We start from the raw sequence: 27,297 nt of genomic DNA on the forward strand, positions 1-27,297 counted from the left end.
TAGGTTGACATAATTGTGCATATGTTGACATGATGGTGTATATGTTGCCATTATAGTGTACCGGTTGCCATTATAGTGTATATGTCGACATTATAGTGTATAACCTGACATTATAGTATGTATATTGACCTTATAGTGTATATGTCAACATTAGGGTGTGTATGTTGACATTATAGTGTACATGTTAACATTATAGTGTACAGGTACAGTATAGGTTGATATTATAGTGTGTATGTCGACACTATAGTGTATAACATGACATTATAGTGTATAACATGACATTATAGTGTATATATTGACATTACAGTGTATATGTCGACATTATAGTATTTATGTTGACATTATAGTTTATAACGTGACATTATAGTGTGCATATCGACATCATAGTGTATATGTCGAAATTATAGTGTATAATTTACAGTGTATATGTCAACATTATAGTGTATATATTGACATTATAGTGCATATGTCGACATTATAGTGTATAAACTGACATTATAGTCTATATATTGACATTATAGTGTATATGTTGGCATTATAGTGTGTATGTCAACATTATAGTGTTTATGTTGACATTATAGTGTATAACCTGACATTATAGTGTATATGTCGACATTAAAGTGTATAGGTCGACATAATAGTGTATAGTAGTGGACCTGGGGTAGCAGTCATGGGTCATCAACGTGAACAGCAGCGGACTCAGGACGCAGCCCTGGGGGGAGCCTGTGCTCAGGGAGATGGCACTGGAGGTGTTGTTGCCCACTCTCACAGACTGGGGTCTGTCTGTGAGGAAGTCAAGCAGCCAGTTGCAAAGGGGTGTATTGAATCCAAGGGCGGCCAGTTTGCTCACCAAATGCTGCGGGGTGATGGTGTTGAATACTGAGATGAAGTCCAGAAACAACATCCGCACGTGTGTGTCCTTTCCTTCCAGATGTTCTAAGCTCAGGTGGAGTGCAGAGGAGATGGCGTCCTCTGTGGAGCGGTTAGGGCGATAAGCAAACTGGTATGGGTCGAATGTGGGGGGAAGTCTGGAGACAATATATTCCTTTACCAGCCTCTCGAAGCACTTCATTATGATGGGGGTGAGTGCAACGGGGTGATAATCATTGAGGGAGGAGATTGTGGGTTTTTTAGGCACTAGAATGATTGTGGCCGTCTTAAAACATGATGGTACCACAGCCTGGGTCAGCGAGATGTTGAAGATGTCTGTGAGAATCCAGATTGTCAATTTTCCTACGATGAGGAGGATTCAGAGGACGAGTCTGCCATTGTTCCTCCAACAGATGAAAACCAAGGAATGCAGCAATCATCATCCACAGAGGGGACATGGGCATCTAAGGACGGTAATATAAAATGGTCAACATCACCACACCCAAGCCGAGGCAGACTATCATCTTCCAATGTGATCAAAATGACTCAAGGTCCTACAAGATTTGCTGTCACACGAGTTGATGAGATTCAATCAGCATTTCAGCTCTTCATATCCCCACCAATAGAGAAGATTATACTGGAAATGACCAACTGGAGGGGAGACGTGTGTTTCAAGAGAAATGGAAGCCACTGGATCAGACTGACTTGCATGCTTACATTGGAGTTCTGTTATTAGCTGGAGTGTACAGGTCAAAGGGAGAAGCCACTGCAAGTCTATGGAATGAAGAGAATGGAAGGCCAATATTTTGTGCAACAATGTCTCTGGAGACATTCCACATGATATCTCGTGTGATCCGCTTTGACAACCGCGACACCAGAGCTGGTCGACGTGAAAGAGACAAACTAGCTGCGATCAGAGATGTGTGGGATAAATGGGTTGAAAATGTACCTTTGTTGTACAATCCTGGTCCCCATGTTACTGTAGATGAGCGCCTTGTTCCATTCAGGGGGTGCTGCCCTTTCCGACAGTACATGCCCAACAAGCCCTCCAAGTATGGCATCAAAATATGGGCAGCCTGTGATGCAAAATCCAGCTATGTATGGAATATGCAAATATACACAGGAAAGCTACCTGGAGGAACATCTGAGAAGAATCAGGGGATGCGTGTGGTGCTGGAAATGAGTGAAGGGCTGCAAGGTCATAACATCACATGTGACAATTTCTTTACATCCTACCGCCTTGGAGATGAACTTCAGAAGAGAAAGCTGACCATGTTGGGAACAGTTAGAAGAAATAAGCCAGAACTTCCCACCAACATTCTGATGATGCAGGGCAGACCTCTGCATTCCTCAATATTTTCTTTCACTGAGAAAGCAACTGTTGTTTCATACTGCCTAAAGAGAAACAAGAATGGTCTTGTAATGAGTACAATGCACACAGATGCATCTCTGAGCACAAGAGAAGACATGAAGCCACAAATGATCCTGGATTATAACTCCACCAAAGGAGGAGTTGACAATCTGGACAAAGTCACAGCAATATACAGCTGCCAGCGCAAGACAGCCCGTTGGCCTTTGGTGATTTTCTACAACATTGTGGACGTGTCTGCTTACAATGCCTATGTCCTGTGGACTGCAATCGACCAGAAATGGAATGCCGGCAAATTGTACAGACGTCGGCTTTTCCTGGAAGAACTCGGCAAATCACTTGTCACTCCCAAGATCCAGACGCGAGCCAGGCCAGCTCAATCCCCAGTAGCTGCAGCTGTCATTGAAAAGGTCAAACTCAGGTCACCCAACCCAACCCAACCTCACCCAACCAACATCCAGTGGACACAGGTGGAAAGAAAAGGAAAAGATGCCGGGTATGTCCCTCCCGAGAGGACAGTAAAACAAGTACCTCTTGTGTGAAATGCAAGAATTACATCTGCAGAAAGCACACAGTAACATTCTGTCCATCATGTGGAGAGCATTGAAAATGTTGAAGAAAACTTGGAGAACATTGAAAATGTTGAAGTTCGCTGGGATGAAGTTAAAGTTGAAGTTAAAGTATTTCTTAAATATAGTGTTGGAATTAAAAATTTATTGCATGTCACTTTTCTAAATGTTTCTATAACCTAAAATAAAGTTGTTATTGGTTTAACCTGTTTTCTTGACTGTTTTGAGTGCATTTACACAGTACGGGTCAAAATGACCCGCAACATAATCAATGTCATTTTTTTTCAACGTACCTCACTGTTCATCCAGGGTTTCTCGTTGGCCCATGTGGGGCTGTTCTTGATCACACTGACATCCTCCATGCACTTCTGAATGTATGCGGACACAGACTGCATACTCCTCCACACATGTGTTATGATTAACGGTGGCGGCTGCCTTGAACATGTCCCAGTCTGTGATTTCGAAGCAGTCTTGTAATGTTTCCATTGCTCCTTCTGGCCAGGTCCTCACCTGCTTCACTGGAGCTTGCTTCCTGATCAGCAGGGACTTGTAGGCAGGAATTAGCATCACAGATAGATGGTCTGAGGAGCCGAGGTGGGGGCGTGGTGCAGCTTTAAACGCATGTTTAATATTGCTGAACACCATGTCCAATGTGCTTCCACCCCTGGTTTCAAAATTCACATATTGATGGAAATGAGGTAACACAGTTTTCATGTAAGCTTGGTTAAAATCCCCTGCCACGATGAAAACTCCCCTCTGGATGTGTAGATTGCAGTTCATTGATGGAACAGTACAAAGCATTCAAAGCTTCTTTGGTGTTAGCACTGGGGGGAATGTACACTGCTGTGAAGATCATAGCACTGAATTACCGTGGTAAATAAAATGGCCTGCATTTTATAGTTAATATTTCTACATCGGGAGAGCAGTGACATGAGACTATCTTCCCATTGTTGCACCAGTTGTTATTGATGTATATGCAAACACCACCGCTTCGGGATTTACCAGTGAGAGTTCTGCTCCTGTCGGACCGAAACAGAGTTAGCCCCTCGATGCTAACTGCCTCGTCTGGAACGGATGGTTTCAGCCACGTTTTTGTGAGAAATATGGCGCAGCAGTCTCTCATCTCGCGTCTTGCATATAAATCCAGCTTAAGGTAGTACAGTTTGTTCTCCAGCGAGCGGACATTTAAAACCAGGAGTGTATATATACACCATACTTGCCAACCCTCCCGGATTTTCCGGGAGACTCCCGAAATTCAGCGCCTCTCCCAAAAACCTCCCAGGTCAAATTTTCTCCCGAAAATCTCCCGAAATTCAGGCGGACCTGAGTGACGTGTCAACAGCCTGTTTTCACGTCCGCTTTCCCACAATATAAACAGCGTGCCTGCCCAATCAAGTTATAACTGTAGAATGATGGAGGGCGAGTTATTGGTTTCTTATGTGGGTTTATTGTTAGGCAGTTTCATTAACGTCCTCCCAGCGCAGCAACAACACACAACAACAGCAGTCACGTTTTCGTCTACCGTAAACAGCAATGTTGTGACACTCTTAAACAGGACAATACTGCCATCTACTGTACATGCATATGTGACAATAACATCTAGGGCTTTTAGAGAGTGCACCTAAAGAGAAAAAAAAATATCCCGTAATCTTTTCAAGAACTGCTCAACAATGATGCTGCAAAATGAAAATATTTATTTTTACCAGAGTTAGATAAAGTAACATATCACAGTAGTCAACAATGACATGCAGTACAAATTAAAATCTCTGACAAAAAAAAAAAGTTTGAAAAAAAACTGGAGATAAATAAAAATTACAGCACAGAGTATAGGCTACATGTGCAGACTTAGGCAACAGCAACTCTATGAAATATGTGTGCAAGATGGGAAGGTGTGTGTAAAGCATTGTGTGTAATATTTCGCAAAAACTGTGAAGCAGAGTCTATGCCTAATATTCGGCAAATCTGCACAGTGGTTTTGCTTACTGTGTGTAGACTTTGTTAACTGTGTAAAATTTTAACATTTTGTGTGTAAGCAATTGGAAAAAATTGTGTGTATGTTGACATTAAAGTGTATATGCTGACATTATAGTGTGTATGTCGACGCTATAGTGTATATGTTGACATTATAGTGTTTATGTCTACATTCTAGTGTATTTGTCGACATTATAGTGTATATCAGAATCAGAATCAGAAATACGTTGACATTTTAGTGTATATCAGTGACGTGCAGTCAGGGGAGGCAGGTGAGGCGAGGCCTCACCTGCCATCATGGAAAGAAAAACAATTTAAAAAGAAAAAAATAATAATTAAATTGTTATATGTATCCAGTGATTATACTATAAAGTTATTTTCCATTTAACTTCACCAGTTTTAGACAATTTTTTATTAAAAATTGCTGAATTTTCACATTTGACGTTCAAATACAGAGAAGAGACTTGCGGTGAGTCAGCAGCCATTTGAGGCACGTCACTGAGTTGAGCCTCACCATGGATTGCGCAATGACTCGGCTAACTGCTGGCCTGCTGTGCAGTGGGACTGTATTGCTATATGAATTATATTATACATTTCCAAAGTTTAGTTAGCTGAGGTATATAATGTACAGTGTATTTTGTCAACAACTGTATGCGTGTAACGTATTTCTTGTGCTGAGCGATCATAAAACTGCTGCGAAGATCCACTGTGTGAGGCTCGCAGTAATCCCGCCTCCTGGTGGTAGAGGGCAGTAGTGATCCCAGGGAGCATTTCTGTGTGTGCAGAAGAAGTGACAACAAGCGGCAACAGTTAGCAGCGATCGTTTATTTTTTATTCTTGCCTGGACTATTATCATGGAGGATTACATATCTAAAATAAAACAGTTTTCTAAACTGGACTTTCCAATCGAAGCAGGAGGTAATACTTAAAGGAAGATCTCCATCGAGACAGAGAGACTTTTTAAACTGAAATAAAGACAAGGAAGACTTTTATAAACAAGTTATCGATGCTTTTGTTCAAAGGAGCTGTGCATGGACTTCATTTATAAGTAAAGGTAAGACCATAATAATGTTTTTTTTTTATTAAATGTGCTTTTTTGTGTGCTACAGTTTGTATGTGTAAAGTTAAAGTTAAGTTAAAGTACCAATGATTGTCACATACTATGTGTGGTGAAATGTGTCCTCTGCATTTGACCCATCCCCTTGCTCACCCCCTGGGAGGTGAGGGGAGCAGTGGGCAGCAGCAGCGCTGCGTCCGGGAATCATTTTTGGTGATTTAACCCCCAATTCCAACCCTTGATGCTGAGTGCCAAGCAGGGAAGAATGCTGGTATGAGCTTTTAAACATAACCCGTTAACTGCTGCCAATCAAATAGTGAATAAGATACTCTTTAGGGTTCATATGTTTGAAAATCTGACTGTGATGAAGTCAGTGCCTCACCAGCCATGAACCTCACCGCACGTCACTGGTGTATATGCTGACATATAGTGTCTTTGTCGACATTATAGTGTATATGTCGACATTATAGTGTATATGCTGACATTATAGTGTATATGTCGACATTATGGTGTATATGTTGACATTATAGTGTATATGTTGACAATATAGTGTATATATTGACATTATAGTGTATATGTCAACATTATCAGTTATAACCAGTGTTGGGACTAACGCGTTACAAAGTAACGCGTTACTGTAACGCCGTTAGTTTCGGCGGTAACTAGTAATCTAACGCGTTATTTTTTTATATTCAGTAACTCAGTTACCGTTACTACATGATGCGTTACTGCGTTATTTTACGTTACTTTGTATGTAGTATAAAGTGTGTTTCTTCTGATTCTTCTTGTGTCACAAGCCGGAGAAGAGAGAGAGACATGTGCTCTGTGTGGGGGTGTGAGTGTGGGGAGGAGAGAGGAGAGGGAGGAGAGGGGGGGGGGGGGGGGCGTGTCTGATCATGGCGGAGCCAGAAGTCGAGTTTGCTAACATGGAGATATTTTCACTACTTTTCTTTTGTCGAGCACAAAGAAAATAACATTTTAGTTAAATGTAAATTGTGCTTTGGATCAAAGATGCCATCTACTGCCCAAAACAGCAATTCAAATCTGTTGAAACAAGCTACATAGCAACAACATTCTTCGACGGAGCTAGTAAAGAGGGACAGAGACTCTGATGCCACTTCACCTCCACCACCACCACCATTCACCGCTGAAGGTACACACTCTGTCAATCAATGTTCCCTCTAATTGTTCATGTGTGAGCAAATGCAAAAAGTCCCTGAGCATTGAGTGGAGTCCATGTGAGCAACTTTAGGCGTGCACACTGTGGCTACACCAGCAGCACACCTGTCCCAAACCTCACTAAATAACAACTTACATCTCCATCCATCCATCCATTTTCTACCGCTTGTCCCTTTCGGGGTCGCTGGAGCCTATCTCAGCTGCATTCGGGCGGAAGGCAGGGTACACCCTGGACAAGTCCCCACCTCATCACAGGGCCAACACAGATAGACAGACAACATTCTCTTATTATTATAATCAAATGACAGCAGTCATTTCCATTTCTAATATAAGTGTTTAGGCCCACTTATAATGACAATAACAAAAAATATTGTTTTTCATGAACTGTGTACTTGTATTGTTTGTCTGGGTGGAGGTCCTGCTTTGGAAATAATTTGTACCCCTTTCAGACATTGCATTTAGTTCCCATTAAAACATTCACATGTTGCACAATGAGATGTAAGCAGGGGATCATGTGTACATTCCTGCAACTTCCTGTTTGTAAAAAATATATTTTTATTAGTATTTATTTAATATACTAACAGCATTTAATGATTAATATTTATAAATTAAGATTCCTAATAAATGACACTAGAATAAGCACACATTTGATTGGTAAATCATAGTGTAACGACCTGGAATGACACTTTATGTGTGGTGTTGGAGTTGTCCGACTTTTTGTGTGGCTGTAAACGCATCACTGGCTAAGTGCCATATGTGCAAGTGTTGGCGCACGTGAGAGAGCGAGCGGCTGCTGTTGATATAACAAAGTTGCTTTTGGTCTGGTTTGTACTGCAGAAAATGACCAGTTTTGCTAGATATCATTTTTTTTACTAATGTTTTGGTGATGTGTTTATGGCCGACAGTAAAGAGTTTTGCTCAGTAAAGTGATGGATGGAATTCATGTCCTCAAAGCGTCTCGACAGACGTTACAATATTTGAACAATGATGATGAAAACGGTTTTCTCTGTCGTGTCCGTGTCGTGTCGAAAATTGTTATGCGCTTATTTTTTTATTTGATTTTGTGCATGGCATAGATTTGCCGTGCGCAGAGGACGCTTGAGCAGTGCGCAATTGCACATGCGCGCTCCTGAGAGGGAACGTTGCTCTCAATTCTCTTATATACTCTTTCATTCTAGACTTCTAGAGTGTTTGATTATCACATCACTCTAAATGTATAGACTATAAAGTTCACAAACATAAAGAGGGATGCTAGTGGGCCAGGCCAATCTTTCCTTATCTCTAAACTAAAACTGGGGAAATGTGTAGTGTTCTGGGTTTCAGACATGATTTTGTATAAGAATTACTTGAGGAAGAAAATGCCTGGTTAGACTTTGTGTATGTAGTGTGTGCCTTTCTTGGTTTACATCTATGCTGTTATTATGCTGTTTGTTACTTATGTATGTTATGTTGCAGCTATTTAAAATAGTTTTGTCAATTTGTTCTGGCCAGAAACAAATTGGCCTTTGTAACATATCTTTGTCTTTGTGTGTTGTATGTAGACCACATGGCTTAGCAGAGTTGAGTGATGCAAATCCATGTCAAGTTGATCAACAGATTGTATTATTCTCCAGTGCAATAACAGTACTGAAATGAAGGCTAAAAGGGCATTAATTGGAGCTTTAAAAAAAAAAGAAAAAAGAAGTAACTAAATAGTTACTTTTCACAGTAACGCATTACTTTTTGGTGTAAGTAACTGAGTTTGTAACTGAGTTACTTTTGAAATGAAGTAACTAGTAACTGTAACTAGTTACTGCTTTTCAGTAACTAACCCAACACTGGTTATAACCTTATATTATAGTGTATATGTCAACATTATCATGTATAACCTTATATTATAGTGTATATGTTGACATTATAGTGCATATGTCCACATTATAGTTTATATATTGACATTATAGTGTATATGTTGACATTATAGTGTATATGTTGACATTTTAGTTTATAACCTGACATTACAGTGTATATGTCAACATTATAGTGTATATGTTGACATTATAGTGTGTATGTCGACATTATAGTGTATAAGTCCACATTATAGTGTATATGTTAACATTATAGCGTATATGTTGACATTATAGTGTATGTTTTGACATTATAGTTTATAAGTTGACATTACAGTGTATATATCGACATTATAGTTTATAACCTGACTATATGTCGACATTATAATGTATATGTTGACATTACAGTGTGTATGTCGACATTATAGTGTAAATGTTGACATTATAGTGTATATGTTAACATTATAGTGTATATGTTGACATTATAGTGTGTATGTTGACATTATAGTTTATATGTTGACATTATAGTGTATATGTCGACATTTTAGTTTATAACCTGACATTACAGTGTATATATCAACATTATAGTGTATATGTTGACATTATAGTGTGTATGTCGACATTATAGTGTATAAGTCCACATTATAGTGTATATGTTAACATTATAGCGTATATGTTGACATTATAGTGTATGTTTTGACATTATAGTTTATATGTTGACATTACAGTGTATATATCGACATTATAGTTTATAACCTGACTATATGTCGACATTATAATGTATATGTTGACATTATAGTGTGTATGTCGACATTATAGTGTAAATGTTGACATTATAGTGTATATGTTAACATTATAGTGTATATGTTGACATTATAGTGTGTATGTTGACATTATAGTTTATATGTTGACATTATAGTGTTTATGTCAACATTATAGTGTTTTAGTTGACGTTGTAGTGTCTCCTGTCAGAGAGAGTTTCAATTCCCACCTCCGGAAGAACTTTGAACATGTCACGAGGGAGGTGCTGGACATTGAGTCTGAATGGACCATGTTCCGCGCCTCTATTGTCGAGGCGGCTGATTGGAGCTGTGGCCGCAAGGTAGTTGGTGCTTGTCGTGGTGGTAATCCTAGAACCCGTTGGTGGACACCGGCGGTGAGGGATGCCGTCAAGCTGAAAAAGGAGTCCTATCGGGTTCTTTTGGCTCATAGGACTCCTGAGGCAGCGGACAGGTACCGACAGGCCAAGCGGTGTGCGGCTTCAGCGGTCACAGAGGCAAAAACTCGGACATGGGAGGAGTTCGGGGAAACCATGGAAAACGACTTCCGGACGGCTTCGAAGCAATTCTGGACCACCATCCGCCGCCTCAGGAAGGGGAAGCAGTGCACTATCAACACCGTGTATGGTGAGGATGGTGTTCTGCTGACCTCGACTGCAGATGTTGTGGATCGGTGGAGGGAATACTTCGAAGACCTCCTCAATCCCACCAACATGTCTTCCTATGAAGAAGCAGTGCCTGGGGAGTCTGTGGTGGGCTCTCCTATTTCTGGGGCTGAGGTTGCTGAGGTAGTTAAAAAGCTCCTCGGTGGCAAGGCCCCAGGGGTAGATGAGATCCGCCCGGAGTTCCTTAAGGCTCTGGATGTAAGGTAAGGTCTATTCAGGTGTACTGGAGAGGAGGCTACGCCGGATAGTCGAACCTCGGATTCAGGAGGAACAGTGTGGTTTTCGTCCTGGTCGTGGAACTGTGGACCAGCTCTATACTCTCGGCAGGGTCCTTGAGGGTGCATGGGAGTTTGCCCAACCAGTCTACATGTGTTTTGTGGACTTGGAGAAGGCATTCAACCGTGTCCCTCGGGAAGTCCTGTGGGGAGTGCTCAGAGAGTATGGGGTATCGGACTGTCTGATTGTGGCAGTCCGCTCCCTGTATGCTCAGTGCCAGAGCTTGGTCCGCATTGCCGGCAGTAAGTCGGACACGTTTCCAGTGAGGGTTGGACTCCGCCAAGGCTGCCCTTTGTCACCGATTCTGTTCATAACTTTTATGGACAGGATTTCTAGGCGCAGTCAAGGCGTTGAGGGGATCTGGTTTGGTGGCTGCAGGATTAGGTCTCTGCTTTTTGCAGATGATGTGGTCCTGATGGCTTCATCTGGCCAGGATCTTCAGCTCTCACTGGATCGGTTCGCAGCAGAGTGTGAAGCGACTGGGATGAGAATCAGCACCTCCAAGTCCGAGTCCATGGTTCTCGCCCGGAAAAGGGTGGAGTGCCATCTCCGGGTTGGGGAGGAGATCTTGCCCCAAGTGGAGGAGTTCAAGTACCTCGGAGTCTTGTTCACGAGTGAGGGAAGAGTGGATCGTGAGATCGACAGGCGGATCGGTGCGGCGTCTTCAGTAATGCAGACGCTGTATCGATCCATTGTGGTGAAGAAGGAGCTGAGCCGGAAGGCAAAGCTCTCAATTTACCGGTCGATCTACGTTCCCATCCTCACCTATGGTCATGAGCTTTGGGTTATGACCGAAAGGACAAGATCACGGGTACAAGCGGCCGAAATGAGTTTCCTCCGCCGGGTGGCGGGGCTCTCCCTTAGAGATAGGGTGAGAAGCTCTGTCATCCGGGAGGAGCTCAAAGTAAAGCCGCTGCTTCTCCACATCGAGAGGAGCCAGATGAGGTGGTTCGGGCATCTGGTCAGGATGCCACCCGAACGCCTCCCTAGGGAGGTGTTTAGGGCACGTCCGACCGGTAGGAGGCCGCGGGGAAGACCCAGGACACGTTGGGAAGACTATGTCTCCCGGCTGGCCTGGGAACGCCTCGGGGTCCCACAGGAAGAGCTGGACGAAGTGGCTGGGGAGAGGGAAGTCTGGGCTTCCCTGCTTAGGCTGCTGCCCCCGCGACCCGACCTCGGATAAGCGGAAGAAGATGGATGGATGGATGCATATATATATATATATATATATATATATATATATATATATATATATATATATATATATATATATATATACATATACATATATATATATATATATATATATATATATATATATATATACATATATACATATATACAGTGACGTGCAGTCACTAGAGGCAGGTGAGGCGGGGTCTCACCTGCCATCATGGAAAGAAAAAAAATGTAAAAAGAAAACTAAGTGATTAAATTGTTATATGTATTCAGTGATTATACTATAACGTTATTTTCCATTTAACTTCACCAGTTTTCGATTATTTTTATTCAAAATCACTGCATTTTCACATTTGCCGTTCAAATACTGAGAAGAGACAGTGCGGTGATCAGCAGCCAGTTGAGGCACGTCACTCAGTTGTGCCTCAACATGGATTGCGGACTCGGCTAACTGCTGGCCTGCTGTGCAGTGAGACCGTATTGCTATATGAACTATATTATACATTTCCATAGTTTAGTTAGCTGAGGTATATAATGTACAGTGTATTTTGTCAACAACTGTATGTGTGTAACGTATTTCTTGTGCTTAGCAATCATAAAACTGCTGCGAAGACGCACTGTGTGAGGCTCGCAGTAATCCCGCCTCCTGGTGCCGGTTAATGCACCCCCGCGCAGAGTGCACCCTCGACGGGAGCGCCGCACCAACCCAAGCCCACACCCAAACCCTCCACGTGCAAGACCAAATCCACCCAAAAAAAGTCACTTAACAAGAAGCCAAAAAGTGCAAAAACAACAATGCTCGCGCCGGAGGAGCCGTGAACGACTGCAGGGACACAACATTAGGTACACCTGCAGACTGCAGCACGGATTTCATATTTCATTCATTCACAACTCCTCCAACATGAACACCACTATTCCCGCACTTATAAGTAAAGGTAAAACCATAATAAGGTTTTTTTAATTAAATGTGCTTTTTTGTGTGCTACAGTTTGTATGTGTAAAGTTAAAGTTAAGTTAAAGTACCAATGACTAGGTGTGGTGAAATTTGTCCTCTGCATTTGACCCATCCTCTTCTTCACACCCTGGGAGGTGAGGGGAGCAGTGGGCAGCAGCGGCGCCGCGCCCGGTATTAATTTTTGGTGATTTAACCCCGAATTCCAACCCTTGATGTTCGAGTGCCAAGCAGGGAAGAATGCTGGTATGAGCTTTTAAACACAACCCGTTAACGGCTGCCAATCAAATGGTGAATAAGATACTCTTTAGGGTTCATATGTTTGTAAATCTGACTGTGATGAAGTCAATGCCTCACCAGCCATCAACATCACCGCACGTCACTGATATATATATATATATATATGTGCAGCACGGTGGAAGAGGGGTTAGTGCATCTGCCTCATAATACGAAGATCCTGAGCAGTCCTGGGTTCAATCCCAGGCTCGGGATATTTCTGTGTGGAGTTTGCATGTTCTCCCCGTGACTGCGTGGGTTCCCTCCGGGTACTCCGGCTCCCACCCACCTCCAAAGCCATGCACCTGGGGATAGGTTGATTGGCAACACTAAATTGGCCTTAGTGTGTGAATGTGAGTGTGAATGTTGTCTGTCTATCTGTGTTGGCCCTGCGATGAGGTTGCGACTTGTCCAGGGTGTACCCCGCCTTCCGCCCGAATGCAGCTGAGATAGGCTCCAGCGACCCCCCGTGACCCCAAAAGGGACAAGCGGTAGAAAATCGATGGATGGTTGGATATATATATATATATATATGTGTATTTATATATGTTTGCTCAGTCGGCAGTCTATATACCTTAAAATCATGAGTGGTACCACTTTTTCCATTTACAGTAACACGCTCTAAAAGCAGGGAACATATCCTTCATGGTAAAAAAGTAATATTTAAGTTGCCAGAATTTTGCAGTAAAAATAACAGTGGTACTGTTTTTCATTTCAATGTATATTGCACTTTAAAAAAAAAAAAAGGCCAATGAGTATACAGAAAAACACTGGCAGCCCAGTCATCAGAATTTTAACGTAAAAATATTTGGTACACATTTTTAATTTACAGTAATTTAGTGTGATTGTAGCTGAGATAGGCTCCAGCGCCCCCCGCGACCCCAAAAAAGGGAAAAAGTGGTAGAAAATGGATGGATGGATAGTGTAATCACCTTTGTAGAGTGTACAATACAATTTTGGTCACTGAGTTGCCAGGTTTTTTTCGTAAATTCTGTAAAAAATAAAATAAAATGTATAGGCTAAATGTACAGGCTCTATTGTAAAGTTGTGACTCTTTGACGCTTTTTGAGGAAGGATAATCTTGGTTGCCAAGTTCCGCTCACGTCCTACAATGAAAACCTAAGCGCTTCGAAATTGAGCCTCCTCCATATGTTTAATCTGTGTGGGTAAAGTTTGAAACTGATCAGATTAAATTTCTAGGACAAACAGGTTATACAACATCACCTGGAAATGGCAAAAATCTGCAGAAAGTGACCTTTGTTGAATGTTTTGAGTTTAAAAATGTACATAAAAGATGCAGAGTTGCATGTTAACTGAAATAGGCACACAACTACATGACAACCTCTACTACCATGTATTTATATTTGGCGGTATGAGGCTGAATTCCTCACTTATGGTGCTGTTACATGGCATAAATCGCTATTTGACTCGCTGACTATTGGCACATTCTTACTTTGAGCCTTGAAGGCAAACCGTTTGGGCACCCCTGGTTCAGGGTGTGCGTTTGTTGAGTGACACACATTGTGTGTGTTGTCCTGCTTATTTTGTGTTTGTATGACAGGAGGGGACAAGGTCAGTCCTGTGTTGACAGACAAGTTTCAAGTTCTCCTCTGGGACCGGCAGGCAGAGAAAGTACTGATGAACATTGTCTTGTATTACACTCTCAAGAGTTAAGACACCTGCTTGGTTCTGTTTTTGCACTTGTTTGACGCTCTGCTACTTTTAATGTGGGGTGGGGGGCCACATTTAAGTATAATCTGGGGGCACAGGGGGGGCCTGAGAGTCAAGGGATGTCCGGTATTGGCATCTTTTTTATTCTTAAACAATATTTAAGCATCCAGCTGGGTGGCAGCATTCTTCAGATTAATTAATTAACATGCTGAACTACGAAATATGGCCAAATATATTAATTGCCCCTTATTGGTTGTGCTAAAACAGGGGTGTCTTAAGTGCGGCCTCGAGGCTATTCGTGGCCAGCCGCTCAAGTTTTATTGCCCCGTATTGTGTCAGGAAAAAAACAAACAAAAAAAACCCATCAAAAACCTATAAAAAGAGCAAAAACACATAAGTGTAATGAGAAAAAAGCTTAACATTTGATGCAAAATCTGAAAATATTTACTAAGGTCCAAATACAACGCGCATAACAGCGTGTGCAATTGATGAGCTAGCGTGTACTATTAGTGGGCAAATTACTAACACTGCGTGTACAATTTTTAAGCGGTGCAGACAGCCTTATTTAAATGAACATTTTGCATGTTTTCACCATGGAGACACTCATTTACTGCACATGTTATCATGCTCCTCCTACCTGTGGTGTGTGTTATGTTTTCAAACATGCAGCAGACATCTACCACTTTTTATGGGCATTTTAGAAACAGTCCTTCTATGCATTTTTTTTTTACTACAGTTTTTTCTAATTGCTTACACACTAAATTTTACATTTTCACACAGTTAACAAAAGTCTACACACAGTAAACAAAACCACTGTGCAGATTTGCCTAATATTATGCATAGACTCTGCTTCACATTTTTTGCAAAATATTACACACGATGCTTTACACACACCTTCCCATCTTGCACACAGATAACAATTGTGATACACACATTTTCACACTTTACACACACACTAGGAATGTGATACACACATCTTTACACCTTACACAAATATAAGGATTGTGAAGTTACTTCCTGGTCAATCCAAAGGGCTGGCTTGCCAACGACCACACAATTGAACACATTGAATAATCACATCCACCAGGTGTTAAGACACACGGGTGATAATTGAAAATACAGCTTTCAAGTGGGTGCTACAGCTGTATAGTTGTTTCCATTTGTAATTTTTATCTCCAGATTTTTTTTCAAACCTTTTTATTCGTCTCAGATTTTAATTTGTACTGCATGTCATTGTTGACTACTGTGATATGTTACTTTACCTGACTGTGGTAAACATAAATATTTTCAGTTTGCAGCATCATTGTTGAACAGTTCTTGAAAAGATTACAGGATATTTTTACTTTCTCTTTAGGTCCTTACGTATAGGCCCACTTCAAAGTAAACAACGATGATTGCTGTGGATTTGCCAATATATTTTGTCATTCATCACATATGCTAAAAACGTCGGGCAAAATGCCCCAAACATGTGAAAATGTTTGAAAATTTCACAAAGTAAAATGGGGTTTCTTACAAATGTGTTTTGTATTTATCACTGTTCTGGGTAACTCACTCCAATAGTGTCTTATCATTTGAAGTATGTGTGAGTGAGATGACAATAAAACTGCATTTTTACAAATACTTGCTTTATTTTATATTATTTTGACCGAAGTGTGTTATTTTGCAAATAATCTAGGAATCAAGAAAATTGAATGTTGTGTTTGGAAAAGTGTGTAAATTTGAAAAAAGACACAGTTAGTAAAATGTGTGTAAGCAAATGGAAACAACTGTAACAAAGGTGCGCTCATTGGAAAGAGGCTGCACTTACTCCACTCAAGACACAATCAAATGCATAAGAAGCGTTTTTTCATATAAGACATATTTTAATTATATTTATTCTATGTAAAAAAACAAACATAAAATACACCAAAACGCGTCGATTGCATTTGTTTTAATGATCCCATTAAGCCCTCCAGCAGCTATAAACTTGTAAAAGGATCAATCAATCAATCAATCAATGTTTATTTGTATAGCCCTAAATCACAAGTGTCTCAAAGGGCTGCACAAGCCAAAACGACAACCTCGGTACAGAGCCCACATAAGGGCAAGGAAAAACTCACCCCAGTGGGACGTCGATGTGAATGACTATGAGAAACCTTGGAGAGGACCGCATATGTGGGTAACCCCCCCCCCCCCCTCTAGGGGAGACCGAATGCAATGGATATCGAGTGGGTCTAACATAATATTGTGAGAGTACAGTCCATAGTGGATCCAGCATAACAGTAAGAGTCCAGTCCACAGTGGGGTCAGCAGGATACCATCCCGAGCGGAGACGGGTCAGCAGTGCAGAGATGTTCCCAACTGATACACAGGCGAGTGGTCCACCCCGGGTCCCGACCCCGGACAGCCAGCACCCCATCCATGGCCACCGGACCTGTGTGTCTCCCCCTCAACAGGGATGTAACGAATTTTAGCGATATTACGGAGATGAAAGAAGGCCGTTTTAGTAACACTCTGAATGTGTGACTCAAACGAGAGAGTTAGGTCGAAGATAATACCCAGATTCTTTGCCGAGTCGCTTTGTGTAATTGTTTGGTTGTCAAATGTTAAGGTGGTATTATTAAATAAATGTCGGTGTTTAGCAGGACCGATAATCAGCATTTCCATTTTCTTAGTGTTGAGTTGCAAGAAGTTAGCGGACATCCATTGTTTAATTTCATTAAGACACGCCTCCAGCTGACTACAATCCGGCATGTTGGTCAGCTTTAGGGGTATGTAGAGTTGGGTGTCATCAGCATAACAATGAAAGCTAACACCGTATTTGCGTATGATGTCGCCTAGCGGCAGCATGTAAATACTAAAGAGTGCAGGGCCAAGAACCGAACCCTGGGGGACTCCGCACGTTACCTTAACATAGTCCGAGGTCACATTGTTATGGGAGACGCACTGCATCCTGTCAGTAAGATAAGAGTTAAACCACGACAAGGCTAAGTCTGACATACCAATACGTGTTTTGATACGCTCTAATAAAATATTATGATCGACAGTATCGAAAGCAGCGCTAAGATCAAGAAGCAGCAACATAGATGACGCGTCAGAATCCATCGTTAGCAGTAGATAATTAGTCATTTTTGCGAGGGCTGTCTCCGTAGAGTGATTTGCCCTGAAACCAGATTGAAAAGGTTCACAGAGATTGCTAGACACTAAGTGTTCATTAAGCTGCTGTGCGACAATTTTTTTGAGGATTTTCGAGATAAACAGAAGGTGGGACACCGGCCGGTAGTTTACCATGAGGCCAGGATCGAGGTTGAGCAGAGGATGAATAACTGCTTTTTTGAATGCTAGTGGAACAGTGCCAGAAGAAAGTGATAAGTTTATAATATTTAGCACTGATGGACCTAATAATACAAAAAGCTCCTTGATAAGTTTCCCAGGAAATGGGTCAAGTAAACATGTTGTTTGTTTTGTCCCATTAACACATCATAACAATTCCTCTAATGTTATTTCATCAAAGAGAGATAAACTATTTTGGAGGGCGGTATCCGTCGTAGATACAGTCGTATCTGTGTTAATAGAACCCAGTTGTAGCTGGGATGCATTGTCTTTAATCTCCTTTCTAATGAGTTCAATTTTCTTATTAAAGAAATTCATAAAATCATCTGCTGAGTGGGTGGAGCTACTGGGAGGAGTCCCTTGTTGGGTTAGCGATGCTACTGTACTAAACAAAAATGTAGGATCATTTTTGTTGAGGTGGATGACATTTGAGTAATATTTAGCTTTAGCTAAGGTAAGCATATGTTTATAAATAAATAAATGGGTTGTACTTGTATAGCGCTTTTCTACCTTCAAGGTACTCAAAGCGCTTTGACACTACTTCCACATTTACCCATTCACACACACATTCACACACTGATGGAGGGAGCTGCCATGCAAGGCGCTAACCAGCACCCATCAGGAGCAAGGGTGAAGTGTCTTGCTCAGGACACAACAGACATGACGAGGTTGGTTAGGGATTGAACCAGGGACCCTCGGGTCGCGCACGGCCACTCTTCCACTGCGCCACGCCGTCCCTAAGTTATAAGTTATTAAACTATCACTCCATGCTTGATGGAAAACCTCAAGTTTAGTAGCACGCCATTTGCGTTCCAGCTTTCTACACGATAATTTATGAGCTCTAGTTTCTTCTGTAAACCATTGGGTGCGCCTTTTAGGGGCTCTTTTTAGCTTTAGCGGTGCTATACTATCAATGGTGTCGCGCAGGGCGTCGTTAAAGTTGTTCGTGAGGTTATCAATAGAGCCGACATAATTTGGGAATGGTGCCATTACCGAAGGCAGTAGGCCAGCAAGAGTCATCGTTGTGGCAGCATTAATGTTGCGGCTGCTATAGTAATTATTATTATTAGTTTGTTGACAATGAGTCAGAAATTCAAATTTTATAAGGTAATGATCGGACAATACTTTAGTATACGGGAGTACCATAACTTTGGAGGTGGTGACACCCCTGACCAGCACTAGATCTATCGTATTACCGTTGCGATGCGTAGGTTCATTTATTATTTGTGTAAGACCACAGCTATCAATTATAGTCTGGAGCGCCATGCACTGATGGTCCGATGGGGTATTCATATGGATATTAAAGTCCCCCATTATGATTATATTGTCGGCGTGCGTCACTAAATCAGCAACAAACTCTGAAAATTCACTGATGAAGTCCGAATAGGGTCCTGGGGGGCGGTAGATAACAGCCAGGTGGAGAGGCAGCGGTGTGACAAACCTCATAGTAAGCACCTCAAACGAGTTATATTTATTATTTAGGTTAGGGGTAAGGTTAAAGTTTTTGTTGTATATGAGTGCGACTCCCCCACCCCTTTTAATGGGACGGGCAATATGCGCTCCCGCATAGCCAGGAGGAGACGCCTCACCCAGCGCAAAGAAATCGTCTGGTTTGAGCCAGGTCTCGGCGAGACCAACAACGTCAAGATTATTGTCTCTAATGACCTCTTTAACCAATAACGTTTTGGAAGATAATGATTTTATGTTTAAGAAGCCCATATTATAGGTGGTGGGCTGTTTTGAGGAGTTTTTGTTGAAATTATCCGTAGTAGCAATATTAATAATGTTGCGTTTACTTTAAATAATTTCGACCATATCTAGGAATTGATATGACGGGAATTTTCCGATTGTTTGCTTGATGTTGTGATAAACTGAACGCATCATAACTTGCCACCTCAGTAGAGTGCATGTCTAATTCTGACACAGTCATCACAGAAAAAACATTTTGTGAGTTGTGTATTGTTCTAAAATAATTGCTATGTGTGCAGGGATTATCCAGCCTGGCGCTGGCTAGTTCTATTTTAACTGACTTCTCACCCAGACTAGCGCTTCTTTGAGGATTAGCCTTTCGCTTTGTTGTTAGCCCCGCTCGGCATCCCCGCTTCTGCTTCCGCTCACACCGCTTACGTGTCTTCCGTTGTCGGTTCCCGCTGGCACTTAACTCCGCTGCTTCAGAGGCCGCTGGATGTAGCCAGTGAAGTATTCCCATGCTAGCGAGGAGGTCCAAAGTACACGCATCTTTCAGTCTATAACGACCCGATCTATCCACATCCAGAATCGTCTGTCGGTCGTATGTGATCATGAAGTGTCCACGCTGTGAGCCAGCCATGAAATAGACAGAATTGACGGGTATTTTTGCCAAATCGCTCTACACTTCCAAGAGCGTCTGCAAGCCGCTGCCATCAGGGCGCCGCCATCTTGTAAAAAAAAGGATGTTGCTGAACAGACGATACGTCTAATATTTTTATTTCTGTCCGTCCAAAATGTTGACACAGTGGATTCTCTGTCCTTCGTCTGATCTTGCAGCAGTGTGTGGACTGTCTGTTTGCACGCCCTTCTGACACGTGCTAAATAGTGCTCGCAAAACGGTGATGAGTGTTGATAAATCATTGCGTGTGCTAAATATTCATATTTTTATCTTCTCCTCCCAGTATTTTGGGCGTTTTGACGATCAGCAAATATTTTGCATATTAATGAAGACAGAGACACTAAATGGTGCACGCACAATTCTGCTCACTTAACAGACGCATGTTTAGTAGGTCAGCTTTGCGTGTGCAAACTTTCCCTGACCCAGACCCTGAGTTTGAAGTAAATATTTTTGATATATATTTTTTTAAATGCTACAAACAGACATTGCACATCAAATTTGTGTTATAAGTGACAACATTTACTAAAGTTTTGCAGTGATCACCTCGTCAAAGGTTTGTTTTATATTCTTTTAATATTTATCATTTCCCATTTAAGTATCATCTTAATAATATTTGTATTTCTTAGAACATACAGTATGTTTGCGACGAGTGTTTCGTAAATCACCAACTCTGCGAGTCTAATTAAAAGAAAGCAAATGTGAGCAAAACATGAAAGAGTTTAAGTTTTTACTGAAGACAACTATCACAAATGAATAGGGATGATGTTCGAAAAGCGGTTCTCCCGATGCCTCAATAAGAAAAGAACCGATTCCATGGATTTAAATCCCTTTTTGAGAGCCGGTTCCCGTTATCGAAGCCACTATGCCATATTTTCGCGACCATAGGGCGCACTGTATTAAAATGCGCCGTGTCAGTTACGGGTGCTATTTTTGTATTTAACGCATAAATAAGGCGCAGCATATTTTTGGGCACAGGCATGGTTAAACATACGCTAGCTTAAAACATACGCTAGCATACATGGAAAGCAGGAGCAAAGCTCGGTTCGGTTGTACTTTATTGAAGTATTTATCAATGTACTCACATTATTTTTTTATCAATCCTCATCCACAAATCCATCAAAGTCCTCATCTTCTGTGAAATGAACAGCTGGGCAAGTTCTCCATCAAACACGCCAGATTCCCTCTCCTCATTTTCAAAGTCAGTCTCGTTGCCGTGGGGCTCCTCGGAAAAGATGCCGGCTTTTGCAAAAGCTCGAACAATAGTGCAAGCAGACACGTTAGATCAAGCATCCACGATCCATTCACAAATTGTGGCGTAACTCGCCCGATGTTGCCTCCCAGTTTTCGTGAAGTTGTGTTTGTCTGTATCGCTTCCATGACGCTCACAACTTCACTTTGAACGTCCTGTTTACACCCATGTCCAGCGGTTGGAGTTCCTTCGTCATGCCTTAATGTTAATTCCAGGTGGAAATGTTTCTTTCGGCAGCGTCTTCCCCTTGAAAATCACCATAGGTGGCAGTTTCTGTCCATTAGCATAGCAAGCTAGCGCAACAGTAAAAGCCGACTTTTCTTGCCCCTTTGTGCGTATCGATTCGCTACCGTGCTGGTCCCCTTTTTCTCCACAGTGTGCTTTACCGGGATGTCGAAAGTGGGCGGCACCTCGTCCATGTCGGTGATGTGTTTGTCGGCATTTTTTTTTATTTACAACGCACATAGCAGCACTATATGCTCACTGGGGGCGTGCCTTTAGCGTCCTCTCTCACCTGAAACCTTCACCCTTTAACGTCCGCCTTTCCTCCATATAAACAGCGTGCCGGCCCAGTCACATAATATCTACGGCTTTTGGAACTCAGTGCACACACAAGGTGCACAGACAACAACCTATCTGGATTCGATAAGAGATTTGATAAGGAATCGGTTCGTTAAGAGGATTCGATAATAGCATCGACATCGATAATATCTTAACAAACATCATCCCTACAAATGAATATTTCAGGACACACACAATGATTGTTTATCAAAATATAACTATTTTGATAAACAATCATAAATGAATCTTTCAGCACATACACAATGTTGACATATATTTTTATATTTTGATAAACAATCATAAATGAACCTTTCAGCACATGCACAATAGTGACATCTATAGTTATATTTTAATAAGGACGGGGAAAACACACTACTCATAAACGGCGCATGCAACAACAACAACAACTGTAGATGCAAAGTTAAATCATGAAATGCAACATTACCCGAGCAAAAACGATGCAAATGTATCCGGTAGAGTCTTGATACTAATGTCCTTGACCCAGCCACATACAAAGAAGTTGTAGACCTCCATGGATAGTTCCATATTTCTGAGAATGCGACCGACGTATAATCCTTAATATCAATCGACAAACCTTTTTTTTTCCTAAAGTATAAGAATCCTTTCCAATGAATGGTTGGATTTTTTTGCTCATATCTGCTTTTTTTGCAAGAAGATGTAAGCCTCTTTGGTACTCAGATAGTTTACACGCTTCTTGCTGAACAACAGCCATATTGGCTTGGTTGACCCCGAGATTTTTCACTTCCGGGAAGAAGTCACGTGTATACATATATACATTATATATATATACACTATATTGCCAAACGTGTTGGGCCACCTGCCTTGATTCACACATGAACTTGAAGTGCCATCCCATTCCTTACCCATAGAGTTCATTATGATGTCAGTCCACTTTTTGCAGCTATTACATTTTCAACTCTTCTGGGAAGGCTGTCCACAAGGTTGCGGAGTGTGTTTATAGGAATTTTTGACCTATCTTCCAAAAGCACATTGGTGAGGTCACACCAATGTTGGTCGAGAAGGCCTGGCTCTCAGTTTCCGTTTTAATTCATCCCAAAGGTGTTCTATCGGGTTCAGGCCAGTCAAGTTCATCCACACCAGACTCTGTCATCCATGTGGCCAGGCCAAGTTATTAGGACACCTGATTCTGATCATTTGGATGGGTGGCCAAATACTTTTGGCAATATAGTGTATATATATATATATATACATATACATGGGGCGGCATAGCTCGGTTGGTAGAGTGGCCGTGCCAGCAACTTGAGGGTTCCAGGTTCGATTCCCGCTTCTGCCAGCCTAGTCACTGCCATTGTGTCCTTGGGCAAGACACTTTACCACCTGCTCCCAGTTCCACCCACACTGGTTTAAATGTAACTTAGATATTGGGTTTCACTATGTTAAGTACTTTGAGTCACTAGACACATACATATATATATACATATATATATATATATATATATATATATATATATATATATATATATATATATATATATATATATATATACATACATATATATATATATATATAAATTTTCTACCGCTTATTACCTTCGGGGTCGCGGGGGGGCTCGAGCCTATCTCAGCTACAATCGGGCGGAAGACAGGGTACCAGTGACGTGCGGTGAGGTTGATGGCTGGTGAGGCACTGACTTCATCACAGTCAGATTTACAAACATATGAACCCTAAAGAGTATCTTATTCACCATTTGATTGGCAGCAGTTAACGGGTTATGTTTGAAAGCTCATACCAGCATTCTTCCCTGCTTGGCACTCAGCATCAAGGGTTGGAATTGGGGGTTAAATCACCAAAAATGATTCCCGGGCGCGGCGCCGCTGCTGCCCACTGCTCCCCTCACCTCCCAGGGGGTGAACAAGGGGATGGGTCAAATGCAGACGACAAATTTCATTACACCTAGTGTGTGTGTGACAATCATTGGTACTTTAACTTAACTTTAACTTTACACATACAAACTGTAGCACACAAAAAAGCACATTTAATAAAAAAAAACGTTATTATGGTCTTACCTTTACTTATAAATGAAGTCCACAACTAAAGCCCTCAGTTACACTTTCCACGTGCAAGATTGAATCTATTTAAAAAAGTGTAACCGAGGGTTTATAAATGTCGCCTATACTGTATGAAACTACAAAATAACAAACACGGAGGCTCCAGTTTACACGAGGACCACTTTATTTACCTTCTTTCAAAAACCTCCGCTCCACTCCATGTCATCACTCCGCTCTTAGCGCCTTCAAAATAAGAGCTCAAGGCATATACTGTATAACAGCGCATAACAGTAAATGAATATCACAAAGAGAAAAGCCCATGAAAATAGGTTACAAAAGTTATTTAATAAGAAGCCAAAAAGGGCAAAAACAATAATGTTCGTGTTGGAGGAGTTGTGAATTAGATACACCTGCAGTCTGCAGGTGTACCTAATGTTGTGGCCCTGCAGTCATTCACAACTCCTACAACACGAACATTATTGTTTTTGCACTTTTTGGCTTCTTATGAAATAACTTTTTTAAATAGATTCAATCTTGCACGTGGAAAGTTTAAGTGTGGGCTTTAGTTGACATAACAATTCTACGGTGGGGGTGCAGGAGGCGGGATTACTGGAGCCTCAGCCAGTGCGTCTTTTGCAGCCGGTTTATGATCGCTCAGCATTAGAAATACGTCACACATACAGTTGTTGACAAAATACACTGTAAATTATATACCTCAGCTAACTAAACTATGGAAATGTATAATATAGTTCATATAGCAATACAGTCTCACTGCACAGCAGGCCAGCAGTTAGCCGAGTCCGGATTCCATGTTGAGGCACTGAGTGACGTGCCTCAACTGGATGCTGTTCACCGCACCGTCTCTTCTCAGTATTTGAACGGCAAATGTGAAAATTCAGCGATTTTGAATAAAAATAATCTAAAACTGGTGAAGTTAGATGGAAAATAACTCTCTAGTATAATCACTGGATACATATAACAATTTAATTAATTTCTTTTCTTTTCAAATTTTTTTTCTTTCCATGATGGCCTCTCGTGACTGCACGTCACTGGTACACCCTGGACAAGTCGCCACCTCATCAAAGGGCCAACACAGATAGATAGACAACATTCACACTCACATTCACACACTAGGGCCAATTTATTGTTGCCAATCAACCTATCCCCAGGTGCATGTCTTTGGAGGTGGGAGGAAGCCTGAGTACCCGGAGGGAACCCACGCAGTCACGGGGAGAACATGCAAACTCCACACAGAAAGATCCTGAGCGCAGGATCGAACCCACGACCTTCGTATTCTCAATTCAAACCTTGAGATAGGCTCCAGCGCCCCCCTCAACCCCGGAGGGAATAAGCGGTAGAAAATGGATGGATATATATATATACAGTATATATATATACAGTATATATATATACAGTATATATATATACACACAGTATATATATATATATATACACACAGTATATATATATATACAGTATATATAATTGGTTTAAATGGAGAATCGATTCTGAATCGAATCGTCACCCCAGGAATGGGAATGGGTTTGAGTCGTTCAGTGCCCAAAGATTCCCACACCGTGTATCAATGCATGGATCTGGTGTGCAAATGTGTCATATATAAAAACTCTTGTTCGCATCCTCGGATGTTGTTTGCGGTGTCTGTACTTTTGTTTCTGTTCTTTAAGAAGTCAGCGCTCCACAGATGCGTGTCAGATGAAAGTACAAACAGGATTAGGGCGTAATCCTCTTCAACGCTGGTGTCTTCTGGAGAGCGCTGATGAAGTCCTGCTGCACAGGAAGAGTCCAAGTCCGGTAATGAGAGGCGGGAATAAAGCGGATATTCGCCGACAACCCCAGCCAGCAATTAAAGACAACGCCGTCCAACTCCCGACGCCCACTTTGGATCTTTTCAATGTAAATACACGCGCTGCTCTGAAAGATATTCCAAACCAAATCCCTTCTCGCTAATGAAGCTGCTGTGATACCGCTGCAGCCGGCATCCTCGCAACGGAACCAAAGGAGAAATCTGGCTGAAACGTTTTAATCAGGTCGAAAGAGCCGAGATGATCATTTAACAGTTGGCGGATACTTTTGATGTCAAAGCAACACGAGTGTTTGAACTGTGTTAGCTACCGTGACTGTTCACTAAGTCAGGGGTGCGCAAAGTGTGGCCCACAGTTAATTTGCAAACACGTGAAATGTAACGAGAAAAAGTTGCAATGTTGACTAAGAGCACAAAGCTGCCTTGCAGGCTTTTTTTTTCTATTTAAAACTGTCATTAGTCAAAAAATAATAATGAATCAAAATCAATGTTGTTGTGAATTAGTAACCAATTCAAAAAGGGCATACAAAAAAAAAACACAAAAAAATAATAAAAACGTGTACTCGACAGAAGTTGATTTAGAGCAGGGGTGTCCAAACTTTTTGACTTGGGGGCCACATTAGGCCTGAACAATTTGGTCGAGGGTTGAAAGCCAACTGCATGTAAAGTATATATATATATATATATATATATATATATATATATATATATATATATATATATATATATATACATACATACACACACATACATGTGTACATATTACATCAATATAATGGATATATAATTACCAGACATGCCCGTGTTTCTCATTCTTCTACATGTACAGGCGCTTGTGGAAATCACACATGAATACCTTAAGAGAAAGCGATCACAGCTATTTGGGATACAACACTTCTCAGACGACAAGAGAAATTTCCAATGTCCGGCCGGGTCAGCTGCGATGCTACTTAGCGAAAAACTTTGTCCATTTGTCGAAGGAGAGTCAACGAGAATGCGAGCTCCTGTGGTTGTGATACAAAAGGTAGCGTGTGCTTTGTATTACCTGGCCGTCGAGGAAAACGGCGAATGCATTCGGACTGGCAAAGCAGACTGTATCAGTTATTGTCCGCCATTTATGTCGCCGACTCAACGTCTAGGTCCAGAGTATATAAAAGCCAAAAACGAATGGACAATGAAGGTGAAGACAAAAGAGTGAGGAGTGTCCTGACCAGATATCTAGATCCCTAGATTGATTAATGTTAAATGTTCTTTATCACATTGTTTACGTGTCTAATAAAGATTTGATTAATTTATGATGGCTCAGGTGTGATTCACT

At 41.5% G+C, this 27,297-nt stretch overlaps 1 pseudogene; it reads left to right on the forward strand.

Annotated features, from left to right (window-relative positions):
• Positions 1-1,411: 1,411 nt before the first annotated feature.
• LOC133619878 (uncharacterized) overlaps positions 1,412-27,297 on the forward strand; it is a 52,086-nt pseudogene continuing 26,200 nt past the window's right edge.

Source organism: Nerophis lumbriciformis, linkage group LG20, assembly GCF_033978685.3.
Source record: "Nerophis lumbriciformis linkage group LG20, RoL_Nlum_v2.1, whole genome shotgun sequence".
Taxonomy (NCBI): domain Eukaryota; kingdom Metazoa; phylum Chordata; class Actinopteri; order Syngnathiformes; family Syngnathidae; genus Nerophis; species Nerophis lumbriciformis.